This window comes from Narcine bancroftii, chromosome 4 (assembly GCF_036971445.1).
Source record: "Narcine bancroftii isolate sNarBan1 chromosome 4, sNarBan1.hap1, whole genome shotgun sequence".
In the NCBI taxonomy this organism is placed as follows: domain Eukaryota; kingdom Metazoa; phylum Chordata; class Chondrichthyes; order Torpediniformes; family Narcinidae; genus Narcine; species Narcine bancroftii.
Genome location: NC_091472.1, coordinates 131986329 through 132011157, shown reverse-complemented (window position 1 = coordinate 132011157; position 24829 = coordinate 131986329). Strand labels below are relative to the sequence as shown.

General features: G+C 42.1%; 2 long non-coding RNA genes across 3 annotated transcripts in view; one reads left to right on the top strand and one right to left on the bottom strand.

The window, feature by feature from the left end:
• Positions 1-24829, top strand: part of LOC138759958 (uncharacterized) — a 38102-nt gene that overhangs the window by 8676 nt on the left and 4597 nt on the right. Inside the window, exons 2-3 of one of the 2 annotated variants that reach the window (XR_011355273.1) lie at positions 9960-10144; positions 23281-23361. This is a non-coding gene — a long non-coding RNA (uncharacterized lncRNA). Of the gene's footprint in view, positions 1-9959; positions 10145-23280; positions 23362-24829 lie in introns of those variants that run through there. The other variant, XR_011355272.1, reaches the window with a different exon arrangement.
• LOC138759959 (uncharacterized) lies at positions 9154-23356 on the bottom strand. Its single transcript, XR_011355274.1, has 4 exons — positions 23268-23356; positions 19713-19797; positions 11864-11974; positions 9154-9382 (listed from the first exon to the last, which is right to left on the bottom strand). It is a non-coding gene; the product is annotated as an uncharacterized lncRNA (long non-coding RNA).

Below are 24829 nucleotides of genomic sequence, written 5' to 3'. Positions count from 1 at the left end.
CTGGATTTATGATGCTTGAACTGTGGTGAGAGATTGGATTTGAGCTACACCCCTGTCTCTGGTTGTTATTACTAGTGTTCATGGATTGGTAACACTGAGCTTTGGGAGGATTTGTCCATATAATGTATGAATTGTAACTGTGGTACAAAAGGATCTGCCTTAACATTGTTTTCTTTTCCTGTTGTCCTTTCTCAAAATATGACTCCATACCATCAGACATTTCAGATAAGTTACTTCGAACACCAGATCCCTTAGAGGTTCCTAGTACCTTCACTTCGGAAGCAATGTTTGCTTCCAGCTCCAGGTGCTCATTCTCCCACCTTAGCTGCCCCTCCTGCAGCTCCATTTCTCTCCTTAGCTGCTCCTCCTGCTCTTCCAAAAGCATGTTTATTTTTAAGCATTTTTTGTTGTACAAGAGCAGCCATTTCAAACTCAGCCTTTATAAGTGCAGATGTTGTATTGGAAACTCTGGAGCTTGATCCAGAAGAACTCTGTTTGCTTCTCCTGCTTCCAACATTCGATACTCTGTCACCTGGTTGTATTTCATCCTACATACCAGATGCTGCCTTAATATTTGACTCCCTTCTCCATTTGGAATTGCACATTCTTTGCATTTTCATCCTTTTCTCCTCCATCTCGTAACACGTATTCAGCCATTTCCAAGTTACTGGCTTTAAATTCAGTCGATGTCTTCTGCAGTGGTTTTAATCGGACCTCAGCGGTGGCATTGGCAGTAGCCATGGCAGCCATTTTACGCACCTCCATCCAACCATTTGCCAAGTTCGAGCACCAAGCATGCACAGCACAAGCCCAAAATAAACAGACCCAATGAACAAATGGCAGCTCCTCCAAACTGTGTTCAAACTAAATAAATACATAGAAGGAATCCACAAACACAACAAATCTTCTCCTCATACAGTAAGGTGGTGTTACGTTTGTTCTTTGAAAAAGAACAACCTTGTGTGGTTTTAACGCTAAAACAACTTTATTTTTGAGCTGCTTGAACCATGGTTCCCATGCTAATTGACTACTGGGAAATGTAGTTTTTTATTATGCATGTATAATAACACACCTTTCCCCTTTTTAAAACAAAAAAAGTACAAGCACAATATTGTGTCTGTATATCAGTGGCTATCTATATTCCGTGGACAATCTCCTTTATCATATTTTAAAGAAATTTAGACATACAGTACCATAACAGGCCATTTCAGCCCAGAAGTCTGTGTTGCATAATTTACACCCATTAACCTATACCCGAGGTATGTTTTGAATGGTGGGAAGAAACCGGACACAGACAGGGATGAATGTACAAACTCCTTAACAACAGCACAAGATTTAAACCCCGGGTTGGTCCCAATCGCTGCCATTGTAAAGGCATTGTCCTAACCATTATGCCAAGTGTGCTTCCCTTTTCACTCAGCAGCTTCCAATCAGTCTCTGAGGTGATTTAACAGTCCTTTTTTGGTCTGATGCGTGTTTCCACTGGTGTGTTGCTTGCAATTGCAATGTTCGTATTTGTGTTTTTCTGTGAACTCTAAAAAACATGTTCCTTTTCTACATGCGCTGGCCTCATTTGTGAACTGACAGGTGAAGGGTCACGACCATGGATTGGAGCTTGTAGTCGTAGAACCATGCGGTTCCTTCTCAGAGATGTCGCTCCCTTTGTCTGGATCTTGTAGAAATGTGGATCTATTTCCTCTTGCACATATCCTTGCCTGGACCATGTGCCAGAATTGTGATCTCAGATTCACTTCAGGACTGGTTAGCTTTTCGCAGTCTTATCATGATCCTGTTTCTGCTTTACTTTCTCTTCCACTTTAGCCTGTTTGACCTTTTGTGCTCCTTTAGCTGTCAACAGACTTTCATGCATTGGAAGGTTGGTCCGTATGTGTCGACCCATCAGCATTTGGGCAGGAGAAAGGCCATTCTGTGGTGGTGCACTTCTGTGAATCATTAGACTGCGGTGGAAATCCTCTCGTCCATTATGTCCTTTCTTCAGGAGGCTCTTCACCACCTTGACAGAATTCTCTGCTAGCCCATTAGACTTTGGGTGATGTGGGTTTGCAGTTTTATGTCAAAGGACTCAAATTCATTGCTCGAAAATTGTGGACCATTTTCTGACACTACTAGGGTTCACCAGCCATTTTTATTAGTAGGCTGTGAGCTCAGGGAGAAGAGAAAGCTGACTGTGCAGGCGCAAGTAACGTCAGCAGGGTTCAGGCACCAGGTTGAAAAAGGTAAGCTTCTTTCCATTGACTTTAATTGCTGTGTAAGGAAGCAGTGAGAGATTAGTTGATAAGGGGTGTGTTCATTTGAGACAATTGATTAGGGCTAGAAATCAATTGAGTTAACAGGTTAGAGAGTAATAAACTAAGGGACAGCTGTTGGTGTGACTTATGATGGGTGAGCTCTGTTCAGAGTGGGGCATTGATATTGTGGCTTTGTTGAGCAGTGACTGAGGAAGAGCTTTCTCTTTATAAGGTAAGGGTGTGTTTATTTAATTAATTGTGATTGTTGCAAGAATTAGTTATGGAGCCAGAGTTCTGGCAGTCCAATGTTCTGATTACAGGATGTGGGCAGTCAAGAGCAGCACAAGTGTCCCTGATCACTACACCTGTAAGGGATCCATCCAGCTGCAGAGTTGGGGAACTGGACCTGGATAAACTTGGGGACATTTAGGAAGCAGAAGGTGTGATAGATAGGAGCTTCAAGGAAGCAGTTACCCTTATGTGTAGGGAGGAAGGCAGCTAGGTGAGGGTCAGGAGAAGCAAAGGGAAGAGGCCGAGAGAGCAGGGTAGCCCTGTGGCTGTTCCTGTTAACAATAATGATGTTATTGATAGTGATCATGTCTCTGGGACTGGACCCTCAGCTCAGAGGGGAAGGAGGGAAGAAAAGACTGCTGTTGTGGTAGGGGACAGACAAGAGGTTCTGTGGGAAAGATTGATTATCCCAGATGGTTTCTTGGCTCCCTGGTGCCAGGGCCTGTGATTCTCAAAGGTGAGCATGAGTAACTCTATGTCATAGTCCACGTAGAGGCTAATGATGTAGGCAGAAAGGGTGAGGAGGGAGTTGGAAGCAAAGTTGAAGGAGAGGATCTCCAGGGTTGCAATCTCAGGATTTCTACCTGTGCTAGTGTGGTGAGAGGCACAGAGATAATGCAGCTTAACATGTGGCTAAAGACATAGTGCAGGAGGGAGGGCTTCAGCTTTCTGGATCATTGGGCTCTCTTCTAGGGAAGTTGGGACCTGTTCTGGCAGAATTGAAGGGGTCTAACATGCTTGTGGGTAGTTTTGCTAGTGTTGCTTTGGGGGGGGGGGGGAGTTTAAACTAGATTTGCAGAGGGAGGGGAACCAGTGTGTTAGAGCAGATAGTGAGGTGGAGGATGATGAGAGTTGTGCAAGGACCTCATGTAAAGACGGGGAGGTTCAGGAAGAAAATGGTCTCGCATGCATCTTCTTCAATGTGAGGAGTATAGTTAGCAAGGTGGATAAGCTTAGAGTGAGGATTACCATGTGGGATTATGACATTGCTGCTGTTGGTTCCAGGAGGGAGAGGATTGACAGCTCAATATTCCAGGGTTCTGATGTTTCAGGGAGAATAGGAGGCAAGGGAGGAAAGGAAATGTGGCATTGCTAGTCAGAGAAAATATCACTGCTGTGCATAGACGGGACAGCATTGAGGATTTGTCTCGAGGCCATGTGTATTAAGATGAGGAACGGGAAGGGTAGGAGCACGCTAATAGGGCTGTATTTCAGACTGCCAAATAATCTGAAAGAATTGGAGCAGCAAATCTGTAGGGAGATAAACCAGTGTTAGGAAAAAAGTTGTGACAGTAGATTTTAACTTTCTGCACAGTCTGGGACTTGTGCAGTAAAAGGACTGGATGGGTTGGAACTTGTCAAATGTGTACAGGAAAGTTTTCTACATCAATAGAAGATGCAAAGTCAGGTGGCAGAAGTGTGAGGTGAGCATTTTGGGTCCAGCGACCATAATATTTCAAGTTAATTATGGAGAAGGATAGATCTGGTCCTTGCTTTGAGTTGAATTGGAGAAAGACAACTTTGAAAAAAAGAGGACCAATCTCAGAAGAGTCAATTGGAATAAGTTATTTTCTGGCAAAGATGCATTCAGCAGGTGGAAAGCCTTCAAGGATGAAATTTTGAGAGTGCATGTTCCTACCAGGAATGAGGGCAAAGTTAACAGACATGGGGAACCATGGTTTTAAAGGGATATTGGAGAGCTGGTTAAGAAAAGGAGAGGCCTATATATGTGGTATAGGCAACAAGAAGGAATTGACATACTTGCAGTGTATTAAAAAATGTAAGAGAATTCTTAAAGAAATTAGGAAGGAAAAAAGACAAAGGTGCTTTGGCAGATAATGTGAAGGAAAATCCAAAGTGTATAGTAAAAGGATAGTAAGGGACAAAATTGGACCCCCTATAAAATCAGAATGATCAACTATATGTTGAGCCTAGTGAAATGGAGAGAACTTAAACAATTTTTTTTCCATCAGTATTTACTCAGGAAACTGGCAAAGTGAATAACAATGGAAGAGAAACAAATAGCAGTGTCATGGAGCATGTAGAGTTTAAGGAGAAGGTGTTTGCTGCCTTGCAATGAATGAAGGTAGACAAATCCCCTGGACTGGATATGATATTCCCCTGTACCTTGAAGGAGACAAGTGCTGAAGTTGCAGGACCCTGGCAGATATAGTCATGGGGGAGGTGCCTGAGGATTGGAGAGTAGCTCATGATGTCCGCTGTTTAAGAAGGGGTCCAAGAGTAAACTAGGCAATTATACGCCAGTGAGCCTGACATCAGTAGTATATAAATTATTTGTAGGATTTCTGAGAGACGGGATGTATAAATATTTGGACCATCAGCTGATTAAGGACAGTCAGCATAAATTTATGCATGGTAGATTGTGTTCAACAAATTGAGGTTTTTTGAGGAAGTTGCCAAAAAGTTTGAGGGAAAGGCTGTGGATGTTGTCTATATGGACTTTAGTAAGGTCTTTCTCAAAGTTCCACATGAGAGGTTTGTTCAGAAGGTTAGGTATACATTAAGGGGTTAAACTGGATTCTAAATTGGCTTGGTGGAAGAAAACAGTGATGGTGGATGGTTGCTTCTCAGACTGAAGGTCTGTGTTGAGTGGTGTGCCTCAGGGATCTGTGTTGGGACTATTATTGTTTGTAATCAATATAAATTACATGCTGAATTGTTGATCATAAAGAGACTAAGATTTTCAAAGCTTGCAGAGGGATCTGGACCAGCTGGGAAATTAGGCCAGTAAATGGCTGATGGAATTGAATGCAGATAAATATGAGGTGTTACACCTTGGAAGAGTGAATCAGGGTAGGATGTACACAGTAAATGGTAGGCCATTGAGGAGTGCAGAGGAGCAGAGAGATCTGGGAATACATATACATTGTTCCCTGAAGGTGGCATCACATGTGGACAGGTTTGTAAAGTAAGCTTTTGGCATCTTAGCTTTTATAAATCAAAGTATTGAGTATAGAAGTTGGGATGTTATGTTGGTTGTTTAAGACATTAGTGAGGTCACATTTAAAATATGTGCAGTTCTGGTCAGCCAGCCACAGGCAAGATATCAATAAGATTGAAACAATGCAGTGAAGATTTACTATGTTGATGGGTTTTCAGGAGTTTCCAAGAAAGATCAAATAGATTAGGACTATACTCCTTGAAACAAAGAAGGGGGGAGATTTGATAGAGATTTGTAAGATTGAGGGGTATAGACAATGTAGATGTGAGTTAGATGTTTCCACTTAGATTGGGGAGATACATAGGAGATTACAACTTTAGGCTGAAAGGGGAGAGGTACAAGGGGAATATTAGGGGAAAGTTTTTCACTCATAGTGGTAGGACTGTAGAATGAGCTGTCATCTGATGTAGTGAATGCAGATTCAAGCTTAAGTTTTTAAAAATAAGTTGAATAAATACATGGATAGGAGTGGTCTGGAGGGTTACGGAATGAGAGTAGGTCAGTAGAACTAGCTTGTTTTATTGGTCAGATGGCCTGTTTTTCTCTGCTGCAATGTTTTATGGTTCTATTGAATTGCTGTTTGAAGTGTTTCAATTATCAGTTAGATTGCTGGTAAACTGTATCAATGTGGAAGGATTTAACTTGTCCATGATGGGAACTATTCTCTGTCTTACTCGCACATTTCTGACACCATGTTGTTTTTTCCTTGAAGAAATAACGCTTCAATAACTTGAATTTTTGAGCTGCTTGAACCAACAGTGCACTTGACATTTTTCAGTCTCCATTTTGTTCCCATGCCAACTGCACACATTGCCTACTGGGAAATGGTGTTCTTTATTATACATGCCTAATAGCACAGGAGGCTGCATGAGTTGTAATGTACCCCAGGAAGAAAAAGGTGTCAGTGGAAGAGGATGAGGGAAGAGGAACTGAAATTATGAAATGCCCTCACAATTGCTTTTCTTTCTAGTGAAAGACTAACATTAATGCATAAAGGTATTTCAAATGTGCAATCTTTATTTTTTTAAAAAAAGGTCCCAGTAAGCATTTTTTTAGAAGGTGTATTTTTGCAATCCTTTGACTAGGGTTATTAATAATGCTCAGTTACTACCTGCCTTGCTACATATTAAAATTAAACCTTCAAACCCAAGTACAAGAACATGCCCTTTGGCCCATGATGCCTGTGTTGACCATTATGCCAATTTAAACTGCACATCTGCCTGCACTTAGTATATATCTCCAATTACCTGCTGGTCCATGTATTTGTCTCAATGTTGCTAACATATCTGCTTTCTCCACCTTTCCAGCAGTGCATTCCCAGTGTTTTTTTAAAAAAAAAACTTTTTTTAAATTTTTTGTTAATTTTGTGACTACTTTAAGGAATTGTTGTTTGTAGTGTTACCATAGTTACTATGACATATGTTGTAATATCTGAGTGGACATGGAATTTGTATCTCAGTCTTCAAAGAATCATGAAAGATACGTGAGCTCTTGAGATAAAACGAGTTCAAAGTATCACAAGATAAAACATCTTGATCATATTATGTGTGGTGGTATAAGCTTGCATCGTGCCGGCCTCGCTCAGAGTTGCTGCAGCCACAGCCAGCCTGGCTCTGGAAGTCTTTGTGGATTAAAGCCTGTTGTACATGAAAGACCCCAACAATGAAGACGCTGTTTACATCCGGTACCGCACGGATGGAAGTCTCTTCAATCTGAGGCGCCTGCAAGCTCACACCAAGACACAAGAGAAACTTGTCTGTGAACTACTCTTTGCAGATGATGCCGCTTTAGATGCCCATTCAGAGCCAGCTCCTCAGCGCTTGACGTCCTGCTTTGCGGAAACTGCCAAAATGTTTGGCCTGGAAGTCAGCCTGAAGAAAACTGAGGTCCTCCATCAGCCAGCTCCCCACCATGACTACCAGCCCCCCCACATCTCCATCGGGCACACAAAACTCAAAATGGTCAACCAGTTTACCTATCTCGGCTGCACCATTTCATCAGATGCAAGGATCGACAATGAGATAGACAACAGACTCACCAAGGCAAATAGCGCCTTTGGAAGACTACACAAAAGAGTCTGGAAAAACAACCAACTGAAAAACCTCACAAAGATAAGCGTATACAGAGCCGTTGTCATACCCACACTCCTGTTCGGCTCCGAATCATGGGTCCTCTACCGGCACCACCTACGGCTCCTAGAACGCTTCCACCAGCGTTGTCTCCGCTCCATCCTCAACATCCATTGGAGCGCTTACACCCCTAACGTCGAAGTACTCGAGATGGCAGAGGTCGACAGCATCGAGTCCACGCTGCTGAAGATCCAGCTGCGCTGGATGGGTCACGTCTCCAGAATGGAGGACCATCGCCTTCCCAAGATCGTGTTATATGGCGAGCTCTCCACTGGCCACTGTGACAGAGGTGCACCAAAGAAAAGGTACAAGGACTGCTTAAAGAAATCTCTTGGTGCCTGCCACATTGACCACCGCCAGTGGGCTGATAACGCCTCAAACCGTGCATCTTGGCGCCTCACAGTTTGGCAGGCAGAAACCTCCTTTGAAGAAGACCGCAGAGCCCACCTCACTGACAAAAGGCAAAGGAGGAAAAACCCAACACCCAACCCCAACCAACAAATTTCCCTCCGTGTGTGTGTGTGTGTGTGTGTATGTGTATGTGTATGTGTATGTGTATGTGTATGTGTATGTGTATGTGTATGTGTATGTGTATGTGTATGTGTATGTGTATGTGTATGTGTGTGACAGTGCACCACATTTTGGTTTATCTGTTTAAAGTTGAATATCATTTAAGTGCCTTTTTTACTCATATGAAAATCTCAATGCAAAGTTATGCAAAATGTTTGTTATATCAACAAATTAAAGCTATCTGCAACTATGAAGTGTGATTTATTGGATAAATAAGATAGTCATTTAGAATATCATTACTTACATTTCTGAAAATGACATGCTTTGAAATTGGGAAATACAAGCGCTTGGAAAGTGTTATCTATAAAACCTGCTTTGTAAATCACCTTTAAACTTTCCCACTCTGACCTTAAAAGTGGAGCTTTCTAGTATTTCTCATTTCTTCAATGAGAAAGACTCTGACAATCTATCCTACCCATGCTTGTGATTTTACAAACCTCTACTCGATCACCCCTCAGCCTGTCCAAAGAACCTGTTTATTCAACCTCTCTGTAGAACTTGTACCTTTTAATAATTTCCAAAGCCTTCACGTACTTTCTGCAATGTAACCAACTAGAAAAGTGTGCATTACCCTAAATATGTCCCCTTATAAACTTTTGTACGCATACAACATGATTTGCTAACTGAACACCTTGATCAATTCGGGTGGTAAAGATTGGATATTTGCCTTATCTACTTGCCTTACCATTCCCCAATTTCCCACTTGGCCACATTAAACACCATCTGCAATTTTTCTGCCCATATTTCCAGTTGTTCTATATCCAGCTGAGTCCTTGAACAGATTTCCTCACTATCAACAACTCTTCAAATTTTTGTGTTGCCTGCAAAATTAGTGACAGTTGATCAACATTTTCATTCAAATCATTTATTTATATCATAAGAATAATTGTCCCACTACTGATACAAGTGGAACACCACTGGTCACCAGATCCCCAGTCAGAATAACACCCCTCCACCCCTATTTTCTATCTCTTGTGATGAAGCCAATTTTGAATCTAATCTATATCTCCATGGATCTTGATCGGTCTACTATTAAGAACCTTGTTGAAAGCCTTACTTAGTCCTGATCCTTGTGTTTACCTAGATGATGAGAAATGGCAGTGCATTTGGTCGTGAGGATCTCTTGGTAGCATCTTTCTCTGTATGTTCAAAAGTTGTCGATTCAAATTGTATCCTAGTGACTGCAAGGCAAAAATGAAAATGATGGGTTAGTGAGCATGATTCTTTGGGAGAAAATCAAGGCATCAACCAATCATAATTGAGATTCTACAGTTTTCCTTAAAGAATAACATGAAAGTCATCCTGGCAATTGGATCAATAATTGTATCCTAATCAAGGGCATTAGAAGCAGATTATTTCATTGGTGAGAAGTTGTGCATAAATAAAATATTTAAATTTAGATATACACTACAGTAATAGGCCATTTTGGTCCTCAAGCCTGTGTTGCCAAATTGCCCCCAATTAACCTACAACCCCAGTACATTTTAAACAGTGGGAGGAAATCAGAGTCCTGGGGAGGGGGGGGGAAGGAGGAAAAAGCCCACACAGACATGGGGAGAACATACAAACTTCTTACAGGTAGCATGGGATTTGAAACCCCCAGTCATGATCAGTGGTGCTAACCATGCTGCCTGATTAACCTATTTCCCACATTATACAATGACTACATTTTAAAACTGCTCAATTAGCTGAGACATTTTGAATGATGTTTGTGAAAGATGCTGCATTAATGGAGAATTTTTATTTTGTATCCCATAGTCAATACATCTCGTCTTTCTGGTTTTCTTTCGTTGAAGTGGACTTAAAATATTACAGGACATCACTCATGATCACCACATCTAAAGAGAATTAAAGAATAATGGACTCCCATTCCATTGCAACCTTTCTTCAGCACGTGGCTGCAGAGACTCTGAAAAGCCCAGAGTTTATTCACATCCAAAATGGTAACAACACTGCTGGGGTAACATAATACTTCAGTGACTGTATAGATGTTGGTCATCAAAATCCAGGTGAAAATTGTGGCACTTCTGTTCTTCAGGGCATCATTGTTGAGTTGTATATTTGAAATATCTTTGGCTATCAATAAGAGCCCTTCTTCTTCTTTGGCTTGGCTTCGCGGACGAAGATTTATGGAGGGGGTAAAAAGTCCACGTCAGCTGCAGGCTCGTTTGTGGCTGACCAGTCCGATGCGGGACAGGCAGACACGATTGCAGCGGTTGCAAGGGAAAATTGGTTGGTTGGGGTTGGGTGTTGGGTTTTTCCTCCTTTGCCTTTTGTCAGTGAGGTGGGCTCTGCGGTCTTCTTCAAAGGAGGCTGCTGCCCGCCAAACTGTGAGGCGCCAAGATGCACGGTTTGAGGCGTTATCAGCCCACTGGCGGTGGTCAATGTGGCAGGCACCAAGAGATTTCTTTAGGCAGTCCTTGTACCTTTTCTTTGGTGCACCTCTGTCACGGTGGCCAGTGGAGAGCTCGCCATATAATACGATCTTGGGAAGGCGATGGTCTTCCATTCTGGAGACGTGACCCATCCAGCGCAGCTGGATCTTCAGCAGCGTGGACTCGATGCTGTCGACCTCTGCCATCTCGAGTACCTCGACGTTAGGGGTGTGAGCGCTCCAATGGATGTTGAGGATGGAGCGGAGACAACGCTGGTGGAAGCGTTCTAGGAGCCGTAGGTGGTGCCGGTAGAGGACCCATGATTCGGAGCCGAACAGGAGTGTGGGTATGACAACGGCTCTGTATACGCTTATCTTTGTGAGGTTTTTCAGTTGGTTGTTTTTCCAGACTCTTTTGTGTAGTCTTCCAAAGGCGCTATTTGCCTTGGCTAGTCTGTTGTCTATCTCATTGTCGATCCTTGCATCTGATGAAATGGTGCAGCCGAGATAGGTAAACTGGTTGACCGTTTTGAGTTTTGTGTGCCCGATGGAGATGTGGGGGGGCTGGTAGTCATGGTGGGGAGCTGGCTGATGGAGGACCTCAGTTTTCTTCAGGCTGACTTCCAGGCCAAACATTTTGGCAGTTTCCGCAAAGCAGGACGTCAAGCGCTGAAGAGCTGGCTCTGAATGAAGCAAAAAAGCCTAGGTGATTGAATTTCTGCAAGTAAACAATTCCAGGATATTGTCTTTTCTGAATCAGTCTGAAGGGAAGGAAAAAGGTTTGAGACATTCCTTAAAGTCAAAAGGAGCTTCAAGAAGAAAAGTGTTCAATGAGATGAACATTTCCTGTTCCAAGTACTCCTAGGTGAGTTTATAATAGGATCAATCCCTCTGAGGCATTTGAGAACTCTGACCCAATGTCACACTCAGAACGAAGCCATTTCATAATGACCTAAGTGCAGTATAGCTGATGAGATTTTAAAATAAAGTTATTTTACTTTGTGAACCTCAACTGCCTTCACATAATGTGTTGCAGTCTAGGCAAAAACAATAGCACATTTGGGCAGCAGAAGCACAGCTGAAACATCTACTCTCCTGAGGGCCTTGAAACAATGACATCTCGTGATTAGTTCTTGATCCAAAGGATCAAGCTGTGCCAGCTGAATCGTGTACCAGCAAGTGCCCAATTGAACAAAATCAGACCAGCAGATGCACCTCACCTGCAATACACTTTGTTATCCAGAACTACCATGATACCATCAATCTTACTGTACATATTTAAACAAACCTTGACCCTGAAGTTCTCAGAAGTCCTAGTCATTCTGACATTGATGGGAACTGAAGGAGACTCATGGAGAAACTGTCAATGAATAGCAATTTTTTCCAAAAGGATTGATTACTGGAAAAAAAATGGAGATGATAAACAACTTCAAGCTGAACACAAAGATAATTTCAGATTTGCTGTATCCTGTAGGAAGTTGGAGAAGCATTAAATTATTGAATTTAGTGTGTTTAATTGCATAATGATGCTGACACACAGCATTAGTTCAACTGACCTAAAAATGTTTTGCCAGTTTTTATTTGTACTTGGCACCTGATGCCTCATGTTGGTGTCCAACAATAGTCAGCCAGCTGTCCTAAAATTCTAGCTGCCCTAAAATCACTTCTCCATGGTCACAATGTCTTGGTGAAATCTTCCACAATGTTCATCACTGACTGCACCGAGATCAGCAGGAGAAAAAAAATCCCAAGTGTGAAGGCAGAAAATGAGCTTTCAATGACATGTTGGACTTCATGGTTTTCTTTCGTTGAAGTGCACTTAAAATATTACAGGACATCACAAAATCAGGTTATAGCTAAAAATACAGTGTGATAGGGAAATTTGAAGGTGATTTTCATGATTGGCAGCCCAAAAACCATAAAATATACCCAAAAGTGTTCACAAAGCAAAATCTTGTTTGGATAGTGTAATGAAATGACCAAATAAACCTGCATTATTGCAGAAGATTGGAAAAATCCTTGCAGAACATCTGGCTATGAGAGCAAACAATGATCAGGCAGTATCCATGGATATTGAAATCCTCCTGCATCACATTGTTTGCTCAAGACTCCATTTTTTCTGCTTGGCTATGAGAGCAGCCCGGATAAGAATTCTCCATCCTCTCATGAACGTCTATGCACTATGTTCTTAAATGGGACATTTAGTTGCACCAAACTTTGCTATTCCACAGCCTCCACGATAAAATGGACCATTCTGCATTCACAGCTGCTGAGCTTGCTACAAACAATCCAGTTGAAGTAAACTAGGATCAGATTGAACATTAAAACCAAATGGGCTTCTAATAGACAGAGGGTGGACTCCAAATGCAGAAAGATTAAGGGGATGAATTTAAAAGGAGAGAAATTCATAGAACATTACAGAACAGTACAGGTCTTTTAGCCCTCAATGTTCTGCTGACCCACTGAGCAATCTAAATCTTTCCTACCTCATCCATAACTTTTTTTTGCATCCATGTGCCTGTCCAAGACTCTTTTAATGTCCCTATTGTACCAGCCTCCACCACCACCACCACCCCTGGCCATGCATTCCAGGTACCCACTATGCAAAAAAAAAAAAAAAAAAAAATCCCTGATGCCACCCTTAAACTTTCCTTCCTTTATCTTGTCTTTTGATATTTGCTACTGTCACCCTGGGTAAAAAGGTGTTGGCTGTCTGACTTAGAGGTGAACAAGATTATGAGGCATCGCTCATCCTTCTTCCTTCCAAAGAGAAAAACCCTAGCTGTGCTAAACTGTCCTCATAAGACTAATTTTCCAATACAGACAACATCCTGGATGATCTCCTCTGCACCCTCAAGCTTCCACATCCTTCCTGCAATGAGGTGACCAGAACTAAATACAATATTCCAAGTATGGTCTAACCAGAGTGCAATCCCCTTGCTAATGAAAGCCAACATACCAAGGCCCCCTTAACTACCCTTTCAAACTGTGGCAACCTTGAAAGATCTATTGATTTGGATGCCAAGGTCCCTTTGTTCTTCCACACTAAGAATCTTGCCATTAACAATATACTCTGCCTGCAAGTCTGACTTACCAAAATGCTGTACATCATTCTTATCCAGATTGAACTCCATCTGCCACTTTTCTGCCCAATCCAACAAAATCCTGTTGTGACCTATGGCAACCTTCTATACTGTACTCAACAACTCCAATATTCATGTCAACTGCAATATTACTGAGGCATATTCTAATTTGTTGTCCAGGTTGTTCATAAAAATCACATGGACCAGGGGTCCCAGAACAGATCCCTGCAAAACTCCATTAGTCACTGACTTCCAGGCAGAATACATTCCATCCACTACTACCCTCTACTTTCTACAGGCAAGCTAATAATGAATCCACATAGCATAGATCTCCTGACTTTCTGAATGAGTCTACTTTGGGGACCTTTTCAAATGCCCTACCAAAATCCACATCACCTTTCAGCAATTTCTTTTGTTACTTTCTGAAAAAACTAAATTAGGCTCATGAGGCATGATCTTCCCTTTTTACAAAGCCTTGCTGACTATCCCTGAGTAGACTGTGCTTCTCCAAATGCTCATAAATCCTGAACCTAAGAATCCTTTCCAATAGTTTGCACATCATTGACATAAGACTCACTGGTCCTATAATTCCTATGATTATCCTTATGATCTTTTTTAAATGGGGAACTACATTTGCCATTATCTAATCTGCCAGTACCCCTCCTGTGGCCAGGGATCATTGCCAATGTCCCAGCAATCTCATTTCTTGCTTTCTGTAGTAACCTGGGGTTTATCTTGTCTAGTTCTGGGAATTTATCAATCCTAATATTTTTAAGATCCTGTAGGTCCTTTTTCTTAATCTCAACTTGCTTCAACACAAGCTTATTCATACTGACCTCACATTGTCTATTGTCCCTCTCTTTGGTGAACATTGAGCATAGTATTCGTTTAGGACCTACCCTACCTCCTCTGCCGTTAGGCACACTTTGCCTCCTTTGTCCTGAAGTAGCCCTACCTACACTCTAGACATCATTCTGTTCTTTACATATGCATAGAATGCCTTTGGGTTTTCTTTAATTGTACTTGACAAGACTTTAGTACATCCCCTTCAAGCTCTCCTAGGTCCTTTCTACAGTTCCTTCCTGGCAATCATACGATTTCCATGAGTACTTCCTGTTGTTTCCTTGTGTTTACTTCCTTTTAACTAGCGGTGTCACCTCTTTTGTCATCCATGATTCCTTGATCCTACACTTTTCCCTATCTCAGTGGGACAAACAATCCAAAACCCCATGCAAATAATTCCTAAACATCCTCCATGTTACTTCTATGCTTTTACCCAAGAACATTTGTTCCCAATTTATTCTCTCCAGATCCTACCTAATACCATCTTAATTAGACCTTAACCAATTAAATATATTACCATTTTGTGTACTCTTCTTCATTTCACCAAAATACTCCCCTATTGAGGTCTCATCTGACTTGGTTCATTAGCCAGTACTAAATCTAGTATGGCCTCTCCTCCACTATGTCAGAAATCCTTCTTGGAAACCCTCTAATAAATTCTGTCCCATCCATCCCTCTTGCAGAAAGGAGGTTACTGTCAATATTTGAGAAGCTGAAGTCTCCCATAACAAGAACCCTGCTTTTTTTTTTGCACCATTCCTTAATCTGCCTACTTGTCTGCTCCTCAATATCCTGAGGGCTATTTGGAGTGGGGGGGGGAGGCTACTCCCAATCATGATCACTCTCTTCCTGCTTCTGTCTTTAACCCACACTAACTCAGTGGACAATTGTGGTGGTACACCACTGGCCAACTGCAGGGAACAACCTCTGTAGCTGCAGAAGAGCATGGGGACAAGACAACACCTGGCTGGCTGTCAATCAGCTGACCTGAATGGATCAAGCCCCACCTGGTCGGGTGTCAATCACCCTCTTGGATACAAGCCTGAGCTGGCCCTTCAAAGTCATTCTCAGAGTCTACAGCAGCTCTCCTCACAGCTGGCTCTGTGGAAGTGTGTCGAATAAAGCCTGTGGTACAGTCTTTTGGTTTTGTTTGCTTCTGACTGACAGTGCACCACAACAATCACTCCGAGTCCCCTCCCTTTCTGCAGTGGAGATACTACTCCCCCACCATCTCTTTAACCTTCTTTCCAATTTCTTTTGAAATGTCTAAACCCAGGTACCTGCATCAAACAATCCTGTCGTTGTGTAGGCCAAATCTCTGTAATGGCCACAATATCATAATTCCATGCACTAAGCTCATCTCCTTTATTCCTAAAACATCTAGCACTGAAATAAACACATTTCAAACACTCCATCTGATTGTATTTATGCCACTTTTGCCACTCCTTCCTCATCATCTCATTACACCTTGCATCAACCATCTACTCTATTCTATACCCCATTATTCTGTTTCCCATCACCCTGCCAAGCTAGTATAAATCCTTCCCAACAGCTCCCCAGCATATTGGCCTTCTTCCTGTTCAGGAATTCAAACATAGAACCATAGACCATTACAGCACAGAAACATGCACCTTTGGCCCTTCAAGTTTGCGCCAAACCACTTTTTCCCTAGTCCTACTGACCTGTGCCCAGTCCATAGCCCTCCATAACTCTGCCACCCATGTTCCTGCTCAAATTCTAATTAAATGTTAAAATTGAACCCACATTTGTCACTTTAGCTGGCAGCTCATTCCACACTCCACCACTCTGCATGTGAAGTTCCCCTCATGTTTCCTCCTAATCTTTTCCCCTTTCCCTGTAACTCAGTTCCTGAAGTCCAGCAAACATGCTAGTAAATCTTCTCTGCACTCTTTCTATCTTATTGATACCTTTCCTGTAGTTAGGTGACTAAAACTGTACAAAATTATCCAAATTAGGCCCCAGCAATGTTTTGTACAACTTTTTAACATAACATCCCAACTCCTATACTCAATACTTTGATTTATGAAGGCAAATAATGCTAAAAGTAACACCACTTTCAAGAAATTATCTGTATTTCCAGATCCCTCTGTTCTACCGCACTCCTCAATGCCCTATCAATTATTGTGCATCTCCTCTTGGTTTGTTCTTCCAAAATGCAACACTTCACACTTGACTGCATTAAATTCTATATGCCAATTTATCCCCCCATTTTTCCAACTGATCCAGATTCCTCTGCAAGCTTTGAAAAACATCTTCTCTGTCCCCAACACCTCTAATCTTGGTGTTATCTGCCAATGTGCTGATCCAATTTACCACATTATCATTGATATAGTCCCAGCATACTCCCTGAGGCACACCACTAGTCACAGGCCTCCAGTCTGAGAAGCAATCATCCATCACTATTCTCTGGCATCTCCCATCCAGCTATTGTCATATAGAGTTCACTACTTCGCCATGAATACCTAGTGTCTGAACCTTCCTGACTAACCTCCCATATGGAACCTTGTCAAAGGCCTTTCTAAAGACCATGTAGACAACATCCACATCTTTCCTTTTGTCAATTTCCTGGTAACCTCAAAACTCTACAGGATTAGTTAAACATGACGCACCAGACACTAAGCCATGATGGCTATCCCTAATCAGTTTCTGGCTATCCAAATAATTGGGTATCGGATCTATTAGAACACGTTCCAATAATTTACCTACTATTGAAGTCAGGCTCACCAGCCTATAATTTCCAGGGTTATTTTTGGAGCCTTTTTTAAACAATGAAAGAATGTGAGCTACTCTCCAATCCTTCAGCACCACACCCATTGCTAAGGGCATTTTAAATATTTCTGCCAGAGCTCCTGCAATTTATGCACTAGCTTCTCTCAAGGTCCAAGGGAATATCTTGTCAGGCCCTGGGGATCTATCCACACTTGCTTGCTTTGAGACAGCAAGTTCATCCTCTTCTTTAATCTGTATAGGTTCCATGACCTCGCTGCTTATTTTTCTTACTTCAAGTGACTCCGTGCCCGTTTTGAGTAAGTATGAAAAAAAAACATTAAGATCTCCCCACTCTTTTGGCTCCATACAAAGCTGACCACTCTGATCTTCAAGGGGACCAATTTTGTCCCTTGCTATTCATTTGCTCCTAATATACCTCTAGAAGCCCTTGGGATTTTATTCACATTGTCTGCCAAAGCAACCTTGTGTCTTTTAACCTTCCTAATTTATTTCTTGAAGTTTTTCATACATTTTTTATACTCCTCAAGTACCTCATTTGCTCCATTTTATCTATACCTATTATACATCTCTCGTCTCCTGAGCAAATCCCCAAAGTCCCTTGAAAACCAAGGTTTCCTATGCCTGAAAATGTTGTCTTTAATCGTGACAGGAACATACAAACTCTGTACTCAAAACTTCACCTTTGAAAGTCCTCTACTTGCCCTGCACATCCTTGCCAGAAAATAACTTAACCCAATCCACACATTCTAGATTTCTCATTTCCCAAAATTGGCCTTTCTGTGATTTAGAATCTCAACCAGAAGCCCCAACCTATCCTTCCCCATAATTAACTTGAAACTAATGGCATTATGATCACTGGACCCAAAAGTGTTCCCCTACACATTTATAACCTCATTAGCATGTGGCAAGGGTAGCAATCCTGACATCACAACCCTGGAGGTCCTGTCCTTCAATCTAGCAACTAACTCCCTGAATTCTCCTTGTAGGTCCTCCTCACCCTTCCTACTCACGTCATTGGTCCTGATATGCACCATGACATCTGGCTACTCACCCTCTTTTCCTTAGCCACTGGACCAGATTCTGTGCCAAAGATGTGATCACTATGACTTATCCCTGGTAGGTCATCTCTCACTTTTAAAGTGGTACTCAGCTTTGTCTTCCAATCAGCTTCTTTCTGCTGTCTCACCCCTTTTAAATTCTAATTGCTGCCATTCCTCCAGTCACCTGACCCCTCTTGCTCCAATCAGCTTCTTCCTCCAATCCCATCCTTTTTGTACAGATCATTCATTCCCCAGAAGGGATCCCAATGATCCAGAAATCTGAACCACTGCCCCCTCCTCTGATGTTTCAGCTGCCATATCTTCCTATTCTTCCTCTCACTGATATGCAGTTATGGCAGCAATCCTGAGATTGCTAATCTTGAGATATTTTTAGAAGTTCAGCGACCAATTTTTTTTTTTTTTTTTTTTGCGAAGTCAGATTCCACACAGCAATATGACAGTGATTAGATATTCATCTTAATGACTCTTAGTTGAGGTATAAATATTAATGATGATTCCTCCATTTGTCTTCAAAATACTATGAAATCGCTACCATCTTTTGCAAATGATTTGACTTCGCATCCAAAACAACAATGCCTACAGTGTACCTTCAGGGAGGCACAAGAATGACAGGTTATATATCTATTTTTCCAATCCTTGTAGTAGAATTTGAACTTTTTTTTTCTCCTGAATTAGTTATGTGAGTCCCACCAAATGAACACAGCTGCCATTTCTCATGCAATTACAAGTGTGCAGACACTTATAATGAGAACATTTCTTTGAGGGGAAAGTGAGTGGGCCAGTACACAAGCCCCTAAACAATAATTTCAAGACCATGTTCTTAAAAAGCTAATGCAAGAGTTATGCAAGCCAGAAGGGAACCTGTGATATTCTCATAACTGTGATCAAAGCTGCTGTATCCCTTATTCTTAAATAACATTGAACCTCATTAGACTTGCTAATATTAAATCAGAAACTTCTAATCCATTATATTGCAGAGAATAATCACTTCCCCTATTATACAATTTGGGCCAATTTTCACCTTTCTACTGTCATATCTTGGGTGTAAATGAATCAGGAGTAAGTTTAAGCTTCAGAAAAATGGGGGATTGGTTAACCTATAGTGACTACATTTGATTAACAATATGATACTTCTGTGAGCATATTCATAGAAACCAAGCCCCAAACTAGTGACAATTTGTTTATTGAACTATCAGAAGATGGGCCTTGCACCACACTGCATCAGTCAATGAAGATATATTGGAAAACAGAAACTACTTCTCTTACCTTGAGATCCACCACTCCGTGAAAATCACCATTGTCTTGAATACACCAATTTTTTGTCAATTTCAGAAAAGAGTATTTGAAGATATCAGGTCTGGCACAAATACATACTCAAACTAGGATCAGTGATCCCTACCTTGCAATATGCTTCTGAGACATGGACTACTTGGAGCACGATCCTCAAAGCCATGGAAAAAGACTCGTGCTGTCTTCATTAAATCCTTCAAATTCAAGAGTAGGATAAGTGAATCAACACTAAGCCAATAATGCAACCATGGAGGCTTTTAGTCACCCACATCACTTGTGTGAAACCAAATTGTTAATCATTTGGTTGCCAAGTGAGGGACATTTTGGGCTCTTATCAGTGCTGGTCATGAATTATTTCACCATGTACGTCTTCTGCAGATTACAGTTTACCAAGGGAGGAGAGTCTGGAGAAGCAGCACAATACAGCAATGCACAAAGGAGCAGCTCAATGCAGGCAGAAGCAAATATGCAGGCATCTCTCATCTTTCAAGAGAGCTTAATCCCAGAACAACATACCTGGACTGTTCTGAGGATCAGTGCATCAGGGGTTCAGGGTTCTGCCACTTTCAGCTACCAGAACTGTCACTAAACATTATAGTCTCATCCCATGTAAAAGCCTGACCAATGCAACCCTCAATTTCATTCCTTCCAGTTTCTGTACTGCAGTACAATGGATTATTGCACTATCCATCCAAAGAAGTGGACTAATGATCCAGGGGTATGAGTTCATACCCCTAGTCCTGGATTGGACTTTTGTTTTGACATGGTCATGTCAATTCAAGGAAAATAACAGGCAGCCTAGCTGAAGATGTCTAATTCTGTGATCAGTCTGCTTGTAAATGGGGGGGGTTATTTCTGTGATCACATGTTACAGGCATTTATATTTGATGCCGCCTCTTCCTCCATGTCCTGGCTTCAAGCTGCTAATCACACCTCTGTCCTGACCCAAGATCAGTGTGCTCCTCTATCCTGGAATAAACTTAGACAGCCAATTGTATAGAAGAATCATCAATAGGAACAGATGGATAAGTTGAGCAAACAAATTGGCATAATGATGCACTCTTTGTATATAAAATTATATCCTTGAGTTTTCAGCATGGTAGATGCTAGTCTGAAATGTGTTGCTCATTCTTTTGTGGAATAGGTTCAGGTTACTTTGGCTATTGAACCTATAAAAACGTTCTCATTTGAAGACCAGGTGGAAAATTTTCAGTTGTTAAATTGTCTGATATCTTGAAACAACGTCCACTTTATTCAGTTCCTTGGCAACAAGAAATTATTTCAGGATTACTCAAAAAGGATTAGGAAATGGATACCAAGATAAGATAGGAAATTAGAAAGGAATATAAATGGTTTGCTCAGAGAGCTTGGTTTTTGCAAAGGCACAGAGCAACATGAGCAGGGAATTAGGCAAAATAAATAAATTTGTTTATTTGGGAGAATATAAGACAGTAGTCCAATCAGAAGAGCTGAGGATTTAGGAGAGGCTCAGTGGGTCAATGAGCTAGCAGAGATGAGACTGGAAAACCAAACGCAAGATGTATTCATTCAGTGGTTCAATCCTCTTCAATGTTAAAGTGGCACAAGACTTCCAAAGGGGGACATCACTGTTGTCGATGTATGATCCATCTGATGTTGGTGTCCCATCTCATGCCATGTACTTGCACCATATATTTCTATGCTGTGCATTCATGAGTCTGCCTCTGGTATGTTTTCTGGGTGAAATCCAGTGTAGGCCATTCCAAACACCTCATCTGATTCCACATTCACATGTTCAGCCCACCTCCATCTTCTCCTTTTCACCATTTTACGTTCCTCCTCTGATGCCATATTTGTTTTGATATTCATCACAGCCTTTCCAGGCATTTAGCTTTTGGTCTTGGACTTCCCTAATTAAATGCCAAGTAGTATATTTTACTTCCTTTATGGCAAGACATGCAATACTAAGGAGGAGGGATGCTGCTCCGCCCACTCGTGCTGAATGGTTATAAGCTTGAGAAAATCTGATGGTCCACAATTGATACAGATATGAATTTTCAACATGTGTGGGGGCCATTTGTGAACTATTTTCAGAACTTTTCAAGCAATAACAATTTGGATGGTAATTTTATGCTCTTCATGCTTTCTCTTTCTGAAGCAAAGTACTAATCTTTTCACCATACAACTCTGGTCTCGGTAGTGGGGATAGATATTATAATAAAATATTTCATACCATTCCTTAATTTAGTGTTTAGAAGTGATGATAGCTTTGTATCGTGTTGAGTTACTTTTTGTACTTGTATATTCCATATACATCATGTGTTTACATGTTTTATTATTATAAAATCAATATTGAAAAAGAAAATGTCTTGGAACTAGAAAGGCCAGCAAATATGTTAAGAAGAATGTGTACCAAAGGTTCACAAAAGCCTGTAGACAAGAAGGGTTAGGGATGGGAGGCAAATTCCATATCAGACCAGAGCACACTCACTCAAAACTCTGATATATCCAGAATCAAGCAGGAGTCACTTGGATTTCAGTTAAAGGATAATATTCCAAGGTGTCGTTGAGAGATTGCTTTCTGTACCCCTTTCACAGGAGCCAGGCGAGGTTTTTACCCTGAGGCTGCAGGCGCTGTGATTGTAGTTTTAAAAACGCCGAATTGCTGGAGGAACTCAGCTGGTCTTTTCAGCATCTATAGGAGGCATGCATATTGCCAACGTTTCAGACCTGAGCCCTTCAAAGAAAAAAAATCAGGATATATTTGGAAGAATTCTGTGCGAAAGGAGACGGAATGGAGAGACGACCGGGAAAGCAGATGGTGGGATTAAACGAAAGCCAGAGAAGTCGATATTAATGCCAACTGGTAGGAGGGAGCAGAGTCAGAAGATGAGGTGTCATTTCTCCAATTTATGGGTGGTCTCTGTCTGGCAGTACATGAGACCATAGACAGACATATTGGCAAGTCCTTTTGTACAGACATGATGTATTCTACCTAACTCCTTATCACATTCAATTAACATCTTTTGTTTGTCTGGATTCCTCCTCCATAGTTTGAATTCGGAGACTTTTATACCCTTCTGCCTTTTTTGATTTTTTTTCCTTGAAGGCCTCAGGCCTGAATCGTCGGCAATGTACCTTTGTCTCCTATAGATGTTGAAAAGACCAGCTGAGTTTCTTTAGCATTTTGGAGCTATTTACCCTGAATGCCTTCTTGCTCACTCCTTCTTCCCTTTGATATTACAATGAATGAGTCTGAGCTTTGTCCAAACAAAAACAAAAGGCCAACTTCAAATAACAAACATACTGCTAATCTGAGCAGCACATCAACGTTGACTGAACCGTGGGCAATTTGGTATTTGGCCGGAGACCCCCTTGACAATGTAAGCTATGAGCCATGGCAACCCTGTTCCCTCAGAACCATGCTCTCTGACAAAACTGCAGTGTGTTCTGAGAGGCTTTGTAGAGATTGTCTGTGAGCCAAGTTAATCCATATAGTTAATTCAATCCAAGCACCAGTGACCCCTCTCATCAAGGAAATCAATGGAATCAAAATTTGCATAATTTATTAACTGTCTAAGAGCTGCAATAAATTATTTATATGAGTCTGCATTCTCTATTTCAAAAAGAAATTAAAACTCCTGCAAGGAAAATATTTAATAACATTTAAGTGAAATATAACAACCTTTTGTCTTCAGAGTCCTGGTTTGGAAAAATGCCATCCGAGTCCATACAAAGCACTTCAAAGACTCTTTCAGCTTAGAAGACAGTTGACAGTGCCTAGAATTTTGCCACCATAAATAAAATCCAATGGAATCATTATAGAGAGTAGGAGCAAATTGATTATTGCATCATTAATTCTATCCGTTTGCAAATAAAGCTTGACTAAAGTCTGAAGGACTGAAAATTAGTTCATGCTCACAAAAGCCTACTGGAGTGCTTTCAGAACCCACTGCTCCTTCTATGAACCCCTGTTTTTTTTTTAAAAAAAAAACCAGTGTGCTTCCCGTTAGACTGCAGATCAATATTCTCCCATTGGAAATGACCAGCAGGGATGAGGCCCAGATAAATCAAGTGGCTCTGAAACATAAAGCTCGATGTAGAGTCGGACTAAGTGTCCTGGCCTTGGTGAAACCAGCAAGCAGTGGAGACAACACTTGTCTTTCCTTCCATGTTTTATCTGCATTCAGGGTGAGGAATGCCAGAATGATCAAATGTTTGTCCTGACTCTCAACACTATTACTTGGAATGTATGTCAGCTGAGGAACAAGCTGGTTATTTAAACTTTACCAACGCTCCCATCAGAACAAGAGACAGTTCCAGTAAAAGACATGTAATACTAAGGTGGAGGGATGCTGCTCCACCCACTTGTGCTGAATAGTTATAAGCTTGAGAAATTCCGACTCACTGAAGCAATCTTTCAGTCTGTGCCCATCAACAAAGCTGTGGTAAACCACCATAATGTATAATTATCTGGTCGAGCATGCCTATTGGCTAGTGGTACCTGTGGCCCATCTTCACAGGCTCCTGTATAACAGTGGCTGTTCCATAGCCCTATGCAACTCCATGCAGGACAGCCAAACAGTAAGTGAATTAAAGCCGCCTGGTTTCTCCACCATAGTCTCGTGAGTGATTGATGGGGCATCAGAAGCTGGCTCCCATCTGCGCCCACCAATGAAGCGGGCTCCCAGTCTGCGCCCACCAATGAAGCGGGCTCCCAGTCTGCGCCCACCAATGAAGCGGGCTCCCAGTCTGCGCCCACCAATGAAGCGGGCTCCCAGTCTGCGCCCACCAATGAAGCGGGCTCCCAGTCTGCGCCCACCAATGAAGCGGGCTCCCAGTCTGCGCCCACCAATGAAGCGGGCTCCCAGTCTGCGCCCACCAATGAAGCGGGCTCCCAGTCTGCGCCCACCAATGAAGCGGGCTCCCAGTCTGCGCCCAACAATGAAGCGGGCTCCCAGTCTGCGCCCACCAATGAAGCGGGCTCCCAGTCTGCGCCCACCAATGAAGCGGGCTCCCAGTCTGCGCCCACCAATGAAGCGGGCTCCCAGTCTGCGCCCACCAATGAAGCGGGCTCCCAGTCTGCGCCCACCAATGAAGCGGGCTCCCAGTCTGCGCCCACCAATGAAGCGGGCTCCCAGTCTGCGCCCACCAATGAAGCGGGCTCCCAGTCTGCGCCCACCAATGAAGCGGGCTCCCAGTCTGCGCCCACCAATGAAGCGGGCTCCCAGTCTACGCCCATTTTCA